General features: G+C 43.9%; 1 pseudogene; it reads right to left on the minus strand.

The window, feature by feature from the left end:
• Positions 1–14,148: 14,148 nt before the first annotated feature.
• LOC102251099 lies at positions 14,149–14,704 on the minus strand (annotated as a pseudogene).
• Between the last annotated feature and the right edge of the window lie 856 nt (positions 14,705–15,560).

A 15,560-nucleotide genomic window follows, 5' to 3' on the forward strand; every position in this document is an offset into this window, starting at 1 on the left:
CAGAGTGCCCTCTTGCACTCCGGGAACCCTCGGGCGATGTCGGACTGCCAGTTTTGGCCCTATCCCCACAGGCCAGGCTGAGGGACCCCACCTGCTGGAGGGACCCTGCTCACTCCACAGATTCCCTTTGAGCCCTGGTGCCATCCAGGTGTGGCCGGTCAGGGAGGGACCGCGGGAGGTTGGCTCCAGGGTGTGTCCAGCCCATCTTGCCCAGTCCCGCCCTGCCAGCCACTTTCTAATTAACTTCCTTTCAATATGCACGAATCCATGCACCGGGCCACTAGTACAAAATAAAAAGTCTGAAAGACATAGTGTTTACAAGTGAGGAGGGAAATAGCCTTGGGAAAATGGTGACTTTTTAATCTTTCTGATTTTTGTCTTTAAACAATAAGGATATAATCATACATCATGTTTATAAATATTTTAAAAGGATCTGGAAAATATAGGATAAGGAATGAAATAAAAAACACCTAGAATCCCACCACCAGAGACTAGCACTGCTAACAGTTCCTGTGGATTTCCTCCCAGACCACATTTCTTTGCAGCCAGGTGGGTGCTGGCACTGATCCTTGAGTAGTAGAAACAGCAGTGGAGCCAGTTTTGGTGAAGGTGGTGCATCTCTCTGGGGGCATGTGGAAATGGTATTGCCTGTGGGACAGTGAGATGGTGATAGCCAGTCAGGAAAGGGACACGTGGGCATGGAGCTCAGGGGAGCTGATGATCAACTCACAGTATTAATGCTTTCTCTTTCAAGTGATGAATTTGAATATTCGTGTGTCTGACACAAATAAAAATGTAATTCCTTGTGGCAGCAGATCTTGCTGCCCTGCTGTTCCCTATCCCTATCCCAGATGTAGCATTTTCTAGTTTTGTCCCTCTTGGGAAAAACGTTTAAATGAAGAAAAGCCTGTTTTTTCATCTACAAAATGAAGATCATGTTACTGTCCTTGCACACTGCTACAAAAATTAAATGAGTCTGAGTAAACCCCTAGCACTGTCCTGAATGCTTACTTGGCTCTCAGAATTTGTTTTAGTTTTCCGACTGTTACCTGAATATCACAGCTAATTTATTTATTTTTGATTAGCAATAAAAGAGAAAAGGATGTATTGGCTTGGGAAATCCTTATGTGAAATTAACACAGAAATTTAGTTTTTTTTTCCAAATTCATTTTAACCTATTTTTGATCTTTCATAACTTGTTTTGTAGATTACCTTACAGCTACTCATTACTCTATAAAGTTTTCCTAGGACTTTGGTCAAAATCACGACTTGGTAATCAAAAGGAAATAAATAAAAAATGTCTCACCTCACAGAACCAATTATAGTTATTCCCAATAACTTTTTCCTTTGGCGTTGGCGACCCTCAACTGAGGAGGATATTAATAACCTGCTCATGTTGGAGCTCCAAGCTCAGCCCCGACAAAGAGTTACAGAACTCACAGAACTCCCCTCAACTGGGATTTGAATTGCTCGTCAGCACTGAGGTCACTGTCACTGTTAAATGACAGATGTTTTCCTGAAAATCCCCTGCATCTCTTCCTGTGATAGAAAGTTCAGCGCTGGCAACAGCAGGGTGGTGTTCTTTAATAACTGTTAACTTTATTCTTTAGAGAGTTTGTAAAGATGTCCTATTGTTCCGGGAGGACTCCCTCGACACCCACGCCTGCATTATCCTTTTGCATAATGCCTACAATTTAGAGCCACCAGGCTCCCTGTTGCATAGCTCCTGTATGCTTGGTTCAGTATAACCAAAACACTCATAAATCTCCCTTTCTTCCAGTAGCTTTCTGCAGCAGCTGGGGTATGACAGCCTTGTCCCTGATCTGTAATTCCGACAACTCCAGGGTGAACTGGCAGACCAATCCAAAGCTACTACGTCAGATAAAGTGATGCTGTTTGCACAACTCAGTGTCCTCAAGAGATATTCATGTAATACCCCCGATTTGTATTCTGCATGAAACTCCTTTTACAAGACATAAACTTCCCATAGGGAGCAAACGTAGCCAGCTAAAAGATGCTGAACATATGACTGTGTAATGTAATTTTAAACTCAGAAGGAATTGGCTAGGCCTTTTCCATCTTAGAAGCCGAAAGCTATAAAAGAACCCACGATTTCTTTTTTAAGTATAACATTCTTAATTTTGGGATTCTAATCGAGCCATGTTCTAATTCTAATCAAGCAATGCTAGTCATATGACAGATTAATATAAATATTTGAATTGTATATATCATGAGATTTGAGTACTCAGATTTATCACAAAAAACTAATTGATTTATTATTTGTACCTAATTGACTTACATTTGAAGCAGCTAATTAAATGATTTCTGTTGTCACATTAATTGCACTAGAGAAACTTTGACTAAATGATGTATTTGTGTTTTATTTGCATGGTACTTGCTAATTCTCTCATTCTCGATCAGGGATTCTCCATCTTGGCCTGTTAATATTTGGGTTGGAGACTTGGTTGTGGGGGCCTCTTCTGTGCCTTAGAGGATGTTCGGCAACATCTGAGTTCTCTACGTAATAAATTCCAGTGGCACACGCCGTCATGACAGTCATTGACGAATGTCCCCTGGGAGGCAAAATTCTGCCCAACTGAGAATCATCAGTCTAGATCAAAGTAGTTGGGTGTGGGGTTTGAACTCTAAATGTTCCTTTTGGAGATATTGGGATTTTTTTTTTTTAAAGCTAACTTAGATTCAGCAATTCTAGGAAGCATTCCTGGGTTTCCTTGACCCTCTCTTCCTCTACACACAGATAAGCCATGCTCTACCTTTCTCTCTTCACTCTGTGCTCTGGGCCTCGCTTTCCAGAAGGGATATTGTTTTCTTTGTTCCTGTCTCCAGCCAGCACAGTGCATGGCACAAGGAAGAGGCTCAAAAAAATGAGCTGGCTGGAAGAATGACTGTTACCCGTTATTTTTCTCTGGGAAGTATATGTCTCTAAATACAGACCTTTGTTTAAAAAAACAGATGTGTCCAGCTACTTTATTTTGCTTTGTGTCATCTGTTTAATTTTTATAAGCCTGTGAGACTTCATTTTCATGATGCATTATTTATCCACCTAATATATGTTGAGTGCTTACTGTGTGCCAGACACCCATGCTAGGAGGGGAAGATGCAGTTATGAACAGAAGGGGCACAATTCTTGTCCCTAGGAGTCTTACAGATTATTGAAAAGCAGTTACAATTCAGGAATGACCTACTTAGGTCTGTCGGACAACACTGGTTTCCAAACAAATAAAAAACACAGAGGGCCAAGAAGCCAGATCTAGAGACATGGCACATAACAAACATGTCGTACGGACCTCAGGGAGACCCTTCTGCTCCGGAGATCCTAAATGCCCCCTAGCTCTTCCCACACCCCGGAACAGCGGAGGAGGAAGTGTGGTCAGAGGTGGTGGGATTATTGCTGGAAGTAACAGGAGGCAGTGCTCCACTCTTTAACCTGGTCTCTTCCCAACATGCGCCTGCCAGGAGCCTGGAGAGGCAGCCTTCCAAGAAAGCACAGGATTTTGAGTAAGAAAAACGAAAGTGCTGAACAGCTTTCCTTCTCTGGTTACAAATGTTTCCCTACATTTCATTAGGATTAATCACTTGTTGGTGGATACTGACTACATATAGTAACAAATGTAATTCCAGTTCTGCTCTCACCTGTACCTACCTGCTCACTAAGTTACTCTCTGAGGTTATTTTTTTTAAAATATGTTTTTATTGATTTCAGAGAGAGGAAGGGAGAAGGGAGAAACATTAATGATGAGAAAAAAATCACTGATTGGCTGCTTCCTGCACGTTTCCTACTGGGGATTGAGCCTGCACCCCGGGCATGTGCCCTGACCAGGAATGGAACTGTGACCTCCTAGTTCATAGATTGATAACCATTGGGAAACACTGGCCAGGCAGGAAATTTTTCTTTTAATTCAGATCTGGGTCCTTGGCACTTAGAATGGTGGCAGCACTCAATAAATATGTATTGAGATAACTAATCAGCCAATCCATGTTGCCACAAATGCACAAGCATCTTCATGGGTGAGCAGAGATATGCAGCAAAATGGGAAAGAATAGGTCTTTCTTCTTTGTATTGTATTATATTAGGACTAGTGCCCCATGCATGGATTCGTGCACATTGAAAGGAAATTAATTAGAAGAAATATTTTAATATTGCTATTTGCCCTTTCTCTATAATAGAAGTGTCAACCAAATCCATGATCGACATGACAGATGGAAACACATGCGTGTGATTGGCGCCAGTGAGAACTTTATATGTATTGCACATGAGCAAGTCAACTTAGCCTTTTATATATATACTAGAGGCCTGATGCACGAAATTCATGCAAGAGTAGGCCTTCCTTCCCCTGGCTGCTGGCACCGGCTTCCCTCTGGCACAGGACCTGGGCTTCCCTCACAGCCCTGGCTTCCTACAGAGGGTTGTCTGGAAGGATGTCTGGTCTAATTAGCATATTGTGCTTTTATTATTATAGATTGATAAACTTGCTTTCTGATTTAGCTAAACTTTTTCCAGCCCAGTGAAGCACCCCAACTTCTCTTTCAGGTAATTGTCAGCAACACAGCAGTAAATATCAACACAAAGCAGATTATTACTGTAGATCACGCAGGGCTGCAGAGGGTTGTCTGGAAGGATGTCCGGTCTAATTAGCATATTATGCTTTTATTATTATAGATTGATAAACTTGCTTTCTGATTTAGCTAAACTTTTTCCAGCCCAGTGAAGCACCCCAACTTCTCTTTCAGGTAATTGTCAGCAACACAGCAGTAAATATCAACACAAAGCAGATTATTACTGTAGATCACGCAGGGAGAACAAAGGGTAAAATATTTAACTGCAGCAGTGTCTGACTATATTCTGCATAGTGAGAGAACCTGAAGTCATTTTCAAGTTCCACCATTTCTTACTTCTTTCCAGTCAGGCCAAATTTCTAAGCTTTCTAAATCTCCATTTTCCAGCTAATGGAAAGAAAATAGGATTCTACCAAGTCTTCTATCTACCTACTCCAGGACTTCTGTGAGGATCAAATGAGATGAGGCATGGGAAAATGCTTCACAAACATTTGGTTAAACTGTAAAATGTTTGTACCTGGCTATAAAGCAAGTCGGGTTCCTGTGCTGAAGAAACACCAAGGAAGCTAGTCACTAGGGAGAGGAAGCCGGGTGTTGCTACATGATGTCATTACCTGGCACCCACAGCAACCATTTCTGGGCTGTGGGCTGCATTTTGTGCCATGAGCTCTTGGCAGCATTGGCTGTGATTTGGTGGGATGTTGTTTTGGGGTGGTGGTGGGGCCTGTGTCCCACTTGGGAGGAAGCTGAGTGTCAGTTTGTGGGCACCAGGTCCTCAGTGCTGTTTATTTTTAAATGGCCAGTGCTCATCATGGCACCTCCTACATTGAGCGTCTGCCCCCTGGTGGTCAGGGCGCATCATAGTGATCTATCATTCTTGGTCATTCCACTGTTAGGGTCAATTTGCATATTACCCTTTTATTATATAGGATAAGGTTTCTCAACTTCAGCAACACTGACATTTTGACCAGATAAATTCTTTGTTGTGGGGGCATCCTGTGCATTGGAGTATGTTTAGCAGCATCCCTGGCCTCTGCCTACCAGATGTCAGTAACACACCTCCCCAAAGTAAGACAAACCAAAATGTGTCTAGACATTGCCAAATGTTCGCCTGGGAGCAACATCTCCCCTGGTTGATAACCACTTTGTTAGGAAGATCCAAACGCAGGGAAACTATGTCTTACAGAGTTTTTGGAGATATAGTTTGTTTTATTGTTTTTATAATAATGCTGCATAATCTACCCCAAACTCAGTTGCACACAGATATATACATATACTTTTCTGTTTGTTTTTCCTCACTCATGTGCCTGCAGTCTGGCTGGACTTGTGTTGATCTTGGTGGGCTCAGCTAGATTTGACTTCAAGCTGCAGATTTGATCCAGGTCTGTTTCAAGTATCTCACATTCTCCTTGGATCAGTGGCTACCTGAGTAATGTTCCTGGTGAAAAAAGACATGCAAAAAGGCAAGCACAAACATGCTGGCATATTTCAAGCTTCTGCTTTTGTTGTATTCTCAAATGTGTCATTGACTAAAGTAAGACATGGTCAAGATGAAAGCCAAAAGGCAGGGAGATACACCACCTACAGGGGGAGGTGGAGGGGATTGCATATTTATTTGCTGAATGGTAATCCAAACGATTACAGATTACACGGATCTTTCAGTTTAAAAATATTTTTATTGATTTAAGAGAGGAAGAGATAGAAACATCAATGATGAGAAAGAATCAGTGATCGGCTGCCTCCTGCATGTCCCCTCCTGGGGATCGAGCCCGCAACCCGGGCATGTGCCCTGACTGGGAATGGAACCGTGACCTCCCGGTTCATGGGTCAATGCTCAACCCACACAGCCATACTGGCCAGGTATAGGTCTTTCAGTTTTAATGCACAGTTTTCTATTTAGACATAAAACCAATAGAGAATAGAGCAGAATGATAACCACACCTTGACAGTGAAGGTTTTCTCATTGGGTCCTAGCTCTTCCCCAGACCCCTCCCACCCTGGTTGGTTCACACAGCTGGTAAATAGCAGAGCCGGACGTCACGCCGGGTTCTATCTGACCCCAAAACCTGTCACTTAACTCTGTTAATGAGTAGAGTTTAAGTGATGAAGAATTTTTAAAATCATGGAATGCACAGAATTGGTTAGACTCTCAAACTTAATCAGTTACTTGAGCTTGGGAAGTGAGTAATGACCCCAAAATTCTGTTATCTAGTAACATTTCATATTTTTATTAATTTATTTAAATACTTCTTGAATAACACATATAATGTACTCTGCTAGGTACTATGTGCGAGAGGCATAAAAAGCGAAACATTGATACTGCACTTAAGAAATTTTCAGTTTAAAAGTGAAACTAAATATGCATAGAAAGAGAATAAAAGTTAGAAAGGGATACATATTAGACTGTAAGATACACAAGGCTGGAGGTCATTCTGTCTTAGTTTGCCCTTTAATATTCTTGTACACAATAGTAACTCAGAAAAAGAGAGCTTTGTTCCAGTTGAAGCGTTAGGGAAGACTTTGTGGCGTTTAACCTAGGGCTTGAAGGATGTAAATGATTTGGACATGAACTGGGGGTAGTGAAGGTGGTGAGGGCAAAACATTGAAGGCCGGAGGATCAGCAGGAGCAAGGCACAGAGGAAAGCGGGGAGTGTCTAGGGAACAGCAAGGGCACTTGTGTAGGTTGTGGAGCCGGTTGGTGGCAGATCAAGGAGGTCCCTGAATTGCCAGAGAAAAGGGTTTGGATTTTATCCGAGGCAAGAGGGAGACAGTGGAGTAACACGAGCAGCGCTGCACTTCAGGAAGAGAAATCTGTTAGCAATTTTAAGATGTACTGGAGACTGCAGTCAAAAGGTTAGTGTAGCATTCCAGATAGAAATAGCAAGGGCCCAATGAAGGCCTAAGCCAGGGTGACAATGGAGAGAAAGCAATAGATGTGAAAAATGTTAATAGGGGAAGACAATGCCTGCGATTCATTTGATGCTGGGGACCAGTGAAAGGGGGGAAAAAATCAAAAGATGGGATAAGTACCATTAAAAGAAATCAAGCTCACTGAAAATGGACTGGTTTGTGAGTAAGAATCCCGTTTGGTTATGGTCGTTCTGAGTTCGAAGGCATTGTTGGGTGTCTGGGTGTGAGCAAAGCGTGGGTGGTGAGGGCTGGAGAGTCTCCATCAGCAAGACGTGATGCTGAAGCCCCAGGGTCGTCCCCGGGAGAGCACCAATGGCGCAGGTTCTGGGAGCCAGGTCCATGGTGCCCTTAGGCGTGCTGCTGCCATGCGGGGTCTCGCAGGGCTTTTCACTGCTTCTCGATAGCCAGGGTTCAGGGTTTAGATAATATTGGTCTTGGCACGATAGAGGATGTGTTTAGAACCCCTGCGTTTTGGGGTGTATGTGCGCGTGTGTGCCTGCGTGCGTGCGTGTGAAAGATACTGCCCTCCAATGATTTAGCGATTCCCAAGCCTCTCCGAAGTAGTTTTTATAGTGGACGGTAGAGGGCAGCAGAGCCCCACATTTCACAGGAGATGCAGGTGGTTAACTTCAGAAGGTTCTCTTTACGCCCCTGCATCTTTTTTGTTAATGAAACCATATCCCCTTTTAAAGCTGGAGAACATAATTCGTTTCCTAAGTTGCTATCTTTGGGTACAGAGGATCTGAAGCTTTACTTTCGGGGAGCCTCTCTCCAAGCTGAGTATTCACTGGTGATGGGAGGAATGGCGTTAGACTTGCAATGGGGAGATTTTAGCCGGAGCGTTAACTCCATCCTGAAGACTATGTTTTTTATTAAAGAAAATAAATTAGGCCTATCTTTTAAGATATATTTGGTATTGTAGTTCCTGTCGTGGCAAGTGCAGCTTACAGTCCTTCTTGCTGCTATTGGCGGGGTTTCCTCAGGTAAAGCTGACCTGAGATAAGGGTGGGTGAGGAAGCCACACTCACAAGTATAATCTGTATTTCTTTGGTTTCTAACCTAACGCACTGCTGCAGCCCTCCAGTCCTTTCCAATCCGTCACTTTCCGTCCTGGCTTCCATCTACGGTCTAGACTGCCTGTGAGGCAGGAGGCACAGATCCGAAGCTTCTCATTTCTGTTCCCAGTGCCTGGCCGCACTGTCTCCCACCAGGTGATGTCACTGCTGGGCCCTGAGCTCTGGGATCTACCGTGGCCTTGCGTGCAGAGGGACTTGCTTCTCTGTGCTATGCTGTGGTACAGGGACAAAGGCCATATCTCCTTGCACATCACTGTCTCCATAGCACTAGCACTATGCCTGCCATGGAGTAGGTGCTTGATCATTTTTTTTAAAAAAAATGTTACTGAAGAAGCACCAAAGCCTTTTCAGCTCAATGTCTTACGGGACTTTAACTAAACATTAAACAACAACAACAACCCAGTTTGTTTTTATGAGTTCTTTCACTTGAAATTCTTCTCTTTCTCTGCATTAGATATATGTCGATGGAGATAAGTACAAAAGGCAAACTCTCCTGGGTTCCAGGAGGAAGGTGGGGGCGGTGTGCAGAGAACTGGGTGCTCAGTGCCAATGGCTGAGCCAGGACAGGCCTGTGGCAGGCACAGTCACATGACACTGTTCCGCCATTTTTTGATTGTGCCGTTGCCCTTAAGCCTCCAGGCGTTGTTCACACTGTTTTCCCCTTTTGGATGTTCTTCCTCTTTTCTGGTTCCTGAACTTCTTTTATCCTGCCCTATTTTTTCTTTTTCCCTCATAGCATTTATCGCTTTCTATCAAATTCTGTAGCTTATCTGTCATGCTTGTTGACTGTTCTCCCATCCTCCTAGTAGAAGGTCCGCTCCATGAGAGCAGGGATCTTTATTTGTTCATCCATTGATCCCAACCACCTAGAACACTGCTGAGGCCATAATAGCTACTCAATAAATATTTCCCAAATTAACAGATGGATCCCTGAAGGTCCAATTCAAATGTCATGCCGCTGCCTCAGTGAAGCCTTCCATGTCTGACTTGTGCTCTCAGTCCTGGAAAAAGTGTGTTTATTTGCCCTCTACGTTACCATAGCACTTTGTTTATGTTTGTAGTATAGCACATACCCCACTGTGACAGTTGCTTTATATTTCAATAAAAATGATAAAAAAGTAACAGAATATTGAATTGGAAGTTTTTTTAAAAAAAGACTTTTCTTTATTGATTTTAGAGAGAGGGGAAGGGAGGAGAGAGAGAGAAAGAGAGCGAGAGAGAGAAAGAGAGAGAGAGAGAGAGAAGAAGCATTGCTTGGCTGCCTCCTGTACACCCCCTTCTGCGGATGGAGCCCACAACCTGGTCATGTGCCCTGACTGGGAATTGAACCTTCAACCTCTCAGTGCATGAGACAATGCTCAACCAACTGAGCCACACCTGCCAGGACTAAATCAGAGGTTTTGATTGAGGCACCATGATGCAATAAGAATAAAAATTCAAAGTCAGGTACCATCCAAAGATAGAAATTTCCATGAGCTTCTTGACTCTTAGAAAAAACCCCACCCCCATTGTGGATATTGAAGGATCAAGACAGTGGAGATGGGGGGCTTGGTAAGGAGGGTTTCTCCGGAAGAGCAGTGCATGAGCCCTCCAACCACAGCCAGAGGAGTAGGGAGGGCGCCCTACCTTCATCTGAGTCAGGAGAGGGGCCTCAAAGGGACCTGGTGGAGATATGTGTCTCTAGCACTTCCGGACACACTCAACTGCTCTCTGAGTCTTGCCCAGAAATGATAAAAGGCAAAGACTGGCTGGCCAGCAGCTCCGACAGCAGAGCAAGGGGGCTGCTCCTGGAGTTTGTGGTGGGGGAGCAGAGCGTTTCCCTGAGAGCAAACATGAGCCATGTGGGGGCCAGTCTGGAGTCATTTAAAATCTTTCCCAAGATTGCTGCCTGAAGGTTCCCACCCCCCCTCCCCCCAGGAAAGCCAGAGAGAAAAGTGGTGGCCACCCAGAGGAAAAAACACACTACCTTTGTAAGAGGAAGAGTAGTCAAATAGTCCTAAATTTATTTATTTATTTTTTGTGGGGAGGAGGCTTTGAAGAAATTGTTAGACAGAAAGCGTCATCTTCAAACACCCCAAAGCAAAGAAGGCCTCAAATGCAAGAAACTGGCCCCCAAGAGAATTAGTCAAAATCAGAATGACTTTCTGCCTCTCTACCTTTTCCCATCCCTCTTTGCCTCTGGCCGGGTGAAACCTGGTGACACACCAGGGGACAGGAGAAATGCTGAGAGCTGGGAGGCACTGCAGGGGAGAGAGAACGATGGACGAGGCCCGTCTTTCTCACTAACCGCCGTCAGCCTTCAGCAAAACCCTCACCAGAAACGATTTAACATGGAACCAGGCAGGACGTTGTGCTTCTTACATGGGACTGGACATTCCGGTTTCTGAATTAAGACAGTTTTCCTGACTTAAAGTGACTTGAAGACTCTTTTCATTGCCTAGGAATCTTTCAGAAATGTGATGCTGTCCGAGATTTTGTCCAGGGCCAGTGGGAGTACTTCCCCTCTGCTTACATTAAAAAAAATTTTTTTTAAACTGATATTAGAGAGGAAGGGAGATGGAGAGAGAGATGAAAACATCAATGATGAGAGGGGATCACTGACCACTGCCTCCTGCACGACCCACACTGGGGATCGAGCCCACACCCGGGCATGTGCCCTGACCAGGAATCAAACCCTGACCTCTTGGTTCATAGGTCGATGCTCTACCACGGAGCCACGGCCGGCTGCTTACATTTTAAAGAAAAGTCGAATCCTGTGATCACCTCCGGTGAGTCCTGCTTGCTCACAGCATCAGAGCTGGTGTTCCTATTGGCTAATGTTTATTGTGTGCTCACTGTCTTCCAGGCGCTATGCTAACTATTAATGTGTTTATCTCATGATTCTGCCAACAGCCCTATGCGAGAGGCACTCTGGTCCTATTTTACATGCAGGAAAACTGAAACAGAAAGACAGGAACTAACTTCCCTGAGGTTTCCACACACCGATTTCGAGTAGAGCAGGCATCTGAAGCCAGGTGCTCTGACGATGCTTCATTCTTCACCCGATTCACATTTCCTCAGTAATGGGGCTGCATTCCCGTTCCCATTCTTCACGCACAGCACGGGGGTGACATTTAGTGCTCCACCAAGTTTTCATTAGCGAGTGGTGCAGAGATGGTGGCAATATTCCGTAGAAACACACACAATAGTCAACACAGCAGCAAAAAGGAGCTTGGGCTTTGGAGTTGATGGACCTGGGTTTGAATCCTGTTCTGACTTCGGGGAAATCGCTTAGCCTGCCTGTGCCTCAGTTTCCTCAGTTGTAGAATGGAATAATGGTGCCATCATGGTGGTGTGCTGAGGGCCAGGGGAGATTACAAACACATAAAGCACCTGACTGTACCTAGCAGGTAGCACCCAGGAGACGTACTTGCCATCGCATATGGCTCAGCAACGTGATGACGTTGGCTTCCTTGGGTGTTGTGTTATGTTGGATTCTGAACCAGCAGAGGTAGAGTTTGGCCATGACAGACAGGTGGACCCAACCTTGAGCAAAATTGTGTCATAGAATTGAAGCTCCTGACCAGTCCACGTGCTGCCTGGCTTCGTGGCTGGCTGGACGCTCCTGCTAGTGGGCTGTTCCCCAGTGTTTCCAAGTGCACCGCCTCCCCTTGGTAGCTTGTGCAGTGGGTCCTTGTGCTGGTTCCTAAATCCGCTTATTCATAGTTGTAGTTACATGATATAATTAACTAGTATTTAAATGAAGTATGACCATGACAAGATTAGAGCACCTTTGCAGTTATCCACCTGCCTTTGGTTTTCCATCTCATTAGAGGGGGCATTCTGTCCTCATGCTTTCTTCTCTTCCTTTTATTTTGGAGAAAGAGCTGACTGAACCCATTCATACTAGACATAAATGGCTGCTGCCTTTCTCAGGGTCAATTGCACTTTAATAGGAGTTTAATGCTCTAACTAACAGAAGAAGCTCTGAATGTGGGAGTTGAGTACCAAGGGCAGGGTGACTGTCTCATCCTACCCCAAACACGCTAACAGTCCTCCTGGATCCTCCTCTGCGTGCTTAGGAATCGGGTGCTGTTTCTGCTATAATCGTACATTGCCTTTTCATGCCCATTCCTGCCTCGGGCCAGAGTAAATGGAGGCTGCTTGTCTATAATGTAGGTTCAGTATACATTATAAGTAAATTAGAAGCAGTACTTATGGTATAGCTTCTCCAGCCCACAGAATAAGCTCCCAATTTTTATTCTTTTGTGGCAAACCCCAGGTCCAGAGCTACTCAGTCTGTCTACTGCCTTGTGAATTCCCCGAGGGTGAACGTGTCTTTCATTTACCTTGGCACACTGCCTTGGTAAATGCTCATGGAACGAAACACTTGAATCCCACTTAATGTATGATCGTTTTAACTTCCCTTTAATGCAGAATTAAGAACGTGATGCAACTGAAATCAGACAATTAGAAAGGACTTAGGGAAATTGTAGTCCAGCCATCTCACTTTATACAAGAGGAAATTAAGCCAAAGAGAGGTGAAATAACTTGCTTAAGGTCATGCAGTGAGTTTATTCCAGACCTGGATTTAGAACCCAGGTCTCCTGACTCTAATCTGGGGATCCTTTGCTGTTCTAGCTGTTATATTTGAAAATCAATAATAATAAAAGTGTAATATGCTAATTAGACTGGACGTCCTTCAGGACGACCTTGCGGATGAAGCCTGGGCTAAGAGGGAAGCCCGGGTCCCAGGTGCCAGAGGGAAGCCGGTGCCGGCAGCCGGGGGAAGGAAGGCCTATTCTTGCACAAATTTCGTGCATTGGGCCTCTAGTGTATTAATAATATCCAACATTTATTTAGTGATTACTATAGTCCAGATGTAATTAATAGCCCTTCACATTAATTAACTCATTTCATCCTTGCAAGAATCCTATGAAATAGACACAATTACTAGACCATTTTACGAATAAAGAAATTAAGGCATAGAGAGGGTAAGTAACTTGTCTAAGTCAATTGGTACAATCATATCTTCAAACTAGGAATTTGGCAGAAGGTGCCATGAATAAATGAATATTTCTTTGATTCTTCTTTTTTTAAAAAACTGAGATAGAATTGATATATAATATATTAGCTTCAGGTGTACAACATGATTATATATATACTAGAGGCCCAGTGCATGAAATTCGTGCACTGGGGGGGGGCGTGTCCCTCAGCCCGATATCCTTAACATTGCTGTGGAGGCAGGAGAGGCTCATGCCACCGCCACTGCGCTCGCCAGCCGTGAGCCCAGTTTCTGGCTGAGCGGTGCTCCCCCTGTGGGAGAGCACTGACCACCAGGGGGAAGCTCCTGCATTGAGTGTCTGCCCCCTGGTGGTCAGTGTGCGTCATAGCAACTGGTTGTTCTGCTGTTTGGTTGATTTGCATATTAGCCTTTTATTATATAGGATAAATATTGACATGATCACCATAATAAGTCTAGTTAACATTTAGCACCACAGTTACAATTTTTTTTTCTTTTAACGAGAATGTTGAAGATTTACTCCCTAGCAATGTTTTATTTTGTGAATAATATTCTATTTAGTCATTTTATTACAACTGAAACTCAGAATTCAAAATGAATATCATTGCCCGTGAGCCTCATATAGACACCAGGAAAGTTTCAGCCTTGTGCTCCACATTGTCCTGCTGTGTGAATGAACCTTTATGAGCTGGCTGCCGTCAGGTTTTTCTCGGATTCTCTTGCCCACAATTTCACCTGGGAAAACCAAGTCCTCCAGATCACATCACGCATGTCAGAATGAGGCTTCTGGACGCTTTTGCTTATTCTTTGTACAGCTTTTCCGAGTTGGCTTAGGCAGCATTCTCCTCGGAGCAATAATGACAACGTGCTTCCCATTGAACTTTTTCTCCAACTCGCCTACAAGCCAGACTTGGATTTTTTGGAAAGATTTCAGTTGAGGAACAAGAACTAATATTATAATAGCTTTCCAACCGCCACCCACTTCAATGTCCTTGGATGCTATTATATTCAGCCCCTGTAGCTGGGCCTTGAGATCCGAGTTCATCTCCAGCTCTAGGAGAGCCTGGGTGATGCTGGACTAGAACTGGTCTGGCTTCTCACCATTGGGCTTCAGGACCTTCATGCTCAAGGAGAACATGGTCTTCTCCTTGGTGAGCACTGGCCTGGGAAGAGGCCTAGGTCTCCCAAGAGCTCATCAAATCTCTCTTAAAAAAGAGTATGTTTTGATTGATTTCAGAGAAAGGAAGGGAGAGGGAGAGAGAGATAGAAACATTGATGAGAGAGAAACATCAATATTGTTTGCCTGCCTCCTGCACATCCCCTGCTGGGGATTGAGCCTGAAACCTGAAATGGACCCCTGGTGCATGGGTTGATGCTCAACCACTGAGCTACACCAGGGGGGCCATATATTGATTTTTAAATTTGTGTTTTAACTATTTTAAAAACATCTCAAATAATATAAAGGTTAATTAAAACTGTAAAAAGAAGAATGTATCAAACTTGAGCAGACTATTATCTATATTTAATAAAAGCTTTTGTAAAAAAGAAAATGAAGGCTTTAAGAGTCCAATTGGAGACTAAAGAAAAGAAGCCAAGCCCTAACTGGTTTGGCTCAGTGGATAGAGCGTCAGCCTGCGGACTGAAGGGTCAGAGGTTCGATTCTGGTCAAGGGCATATACCTTGGTTGCGGGCACATCTTCAGTAGGGAGTGTGCAGGAGGCAGCTGAATTGATGCTTCTCTCTCATCAATGTTTCTAACTCTCTATCCCTCTCCCTTTCTCTCTGTAAAAAAATCAATAAAATACATTCTTTTTTAAAAAAAGAAAAGAAGCCAAAATTTTAGCAGCCATAAAAGAAACTTCACTACATATAAGTCCCTTCAAAATGGTCATCATGAAACTATAGAAACCTGTTCTGATGATGTTATTCTTACATTATTTATAAAACTCCTCTTAAGAACTTCCTCTAGATCCTATTGCACTTGTTGTTGGTAA

The sequence above is a fragment of the Myotis brandtii genome, unplaced genomic scaffold, assembly GCF_000412655.1.
Source record: "Myotis brandtii unplaced genomic scaffold, ASM41265v1 scaffold177, whole genome shotgun sequence".
In the NCBI taxonomy this organism is placed as follows: domain Eukaryota; kingdom Metazoa; phylum Chordata; class Mammalia; order Chiroptera; family Vespertilionidae; genus Myotis; species Myotis brandtii.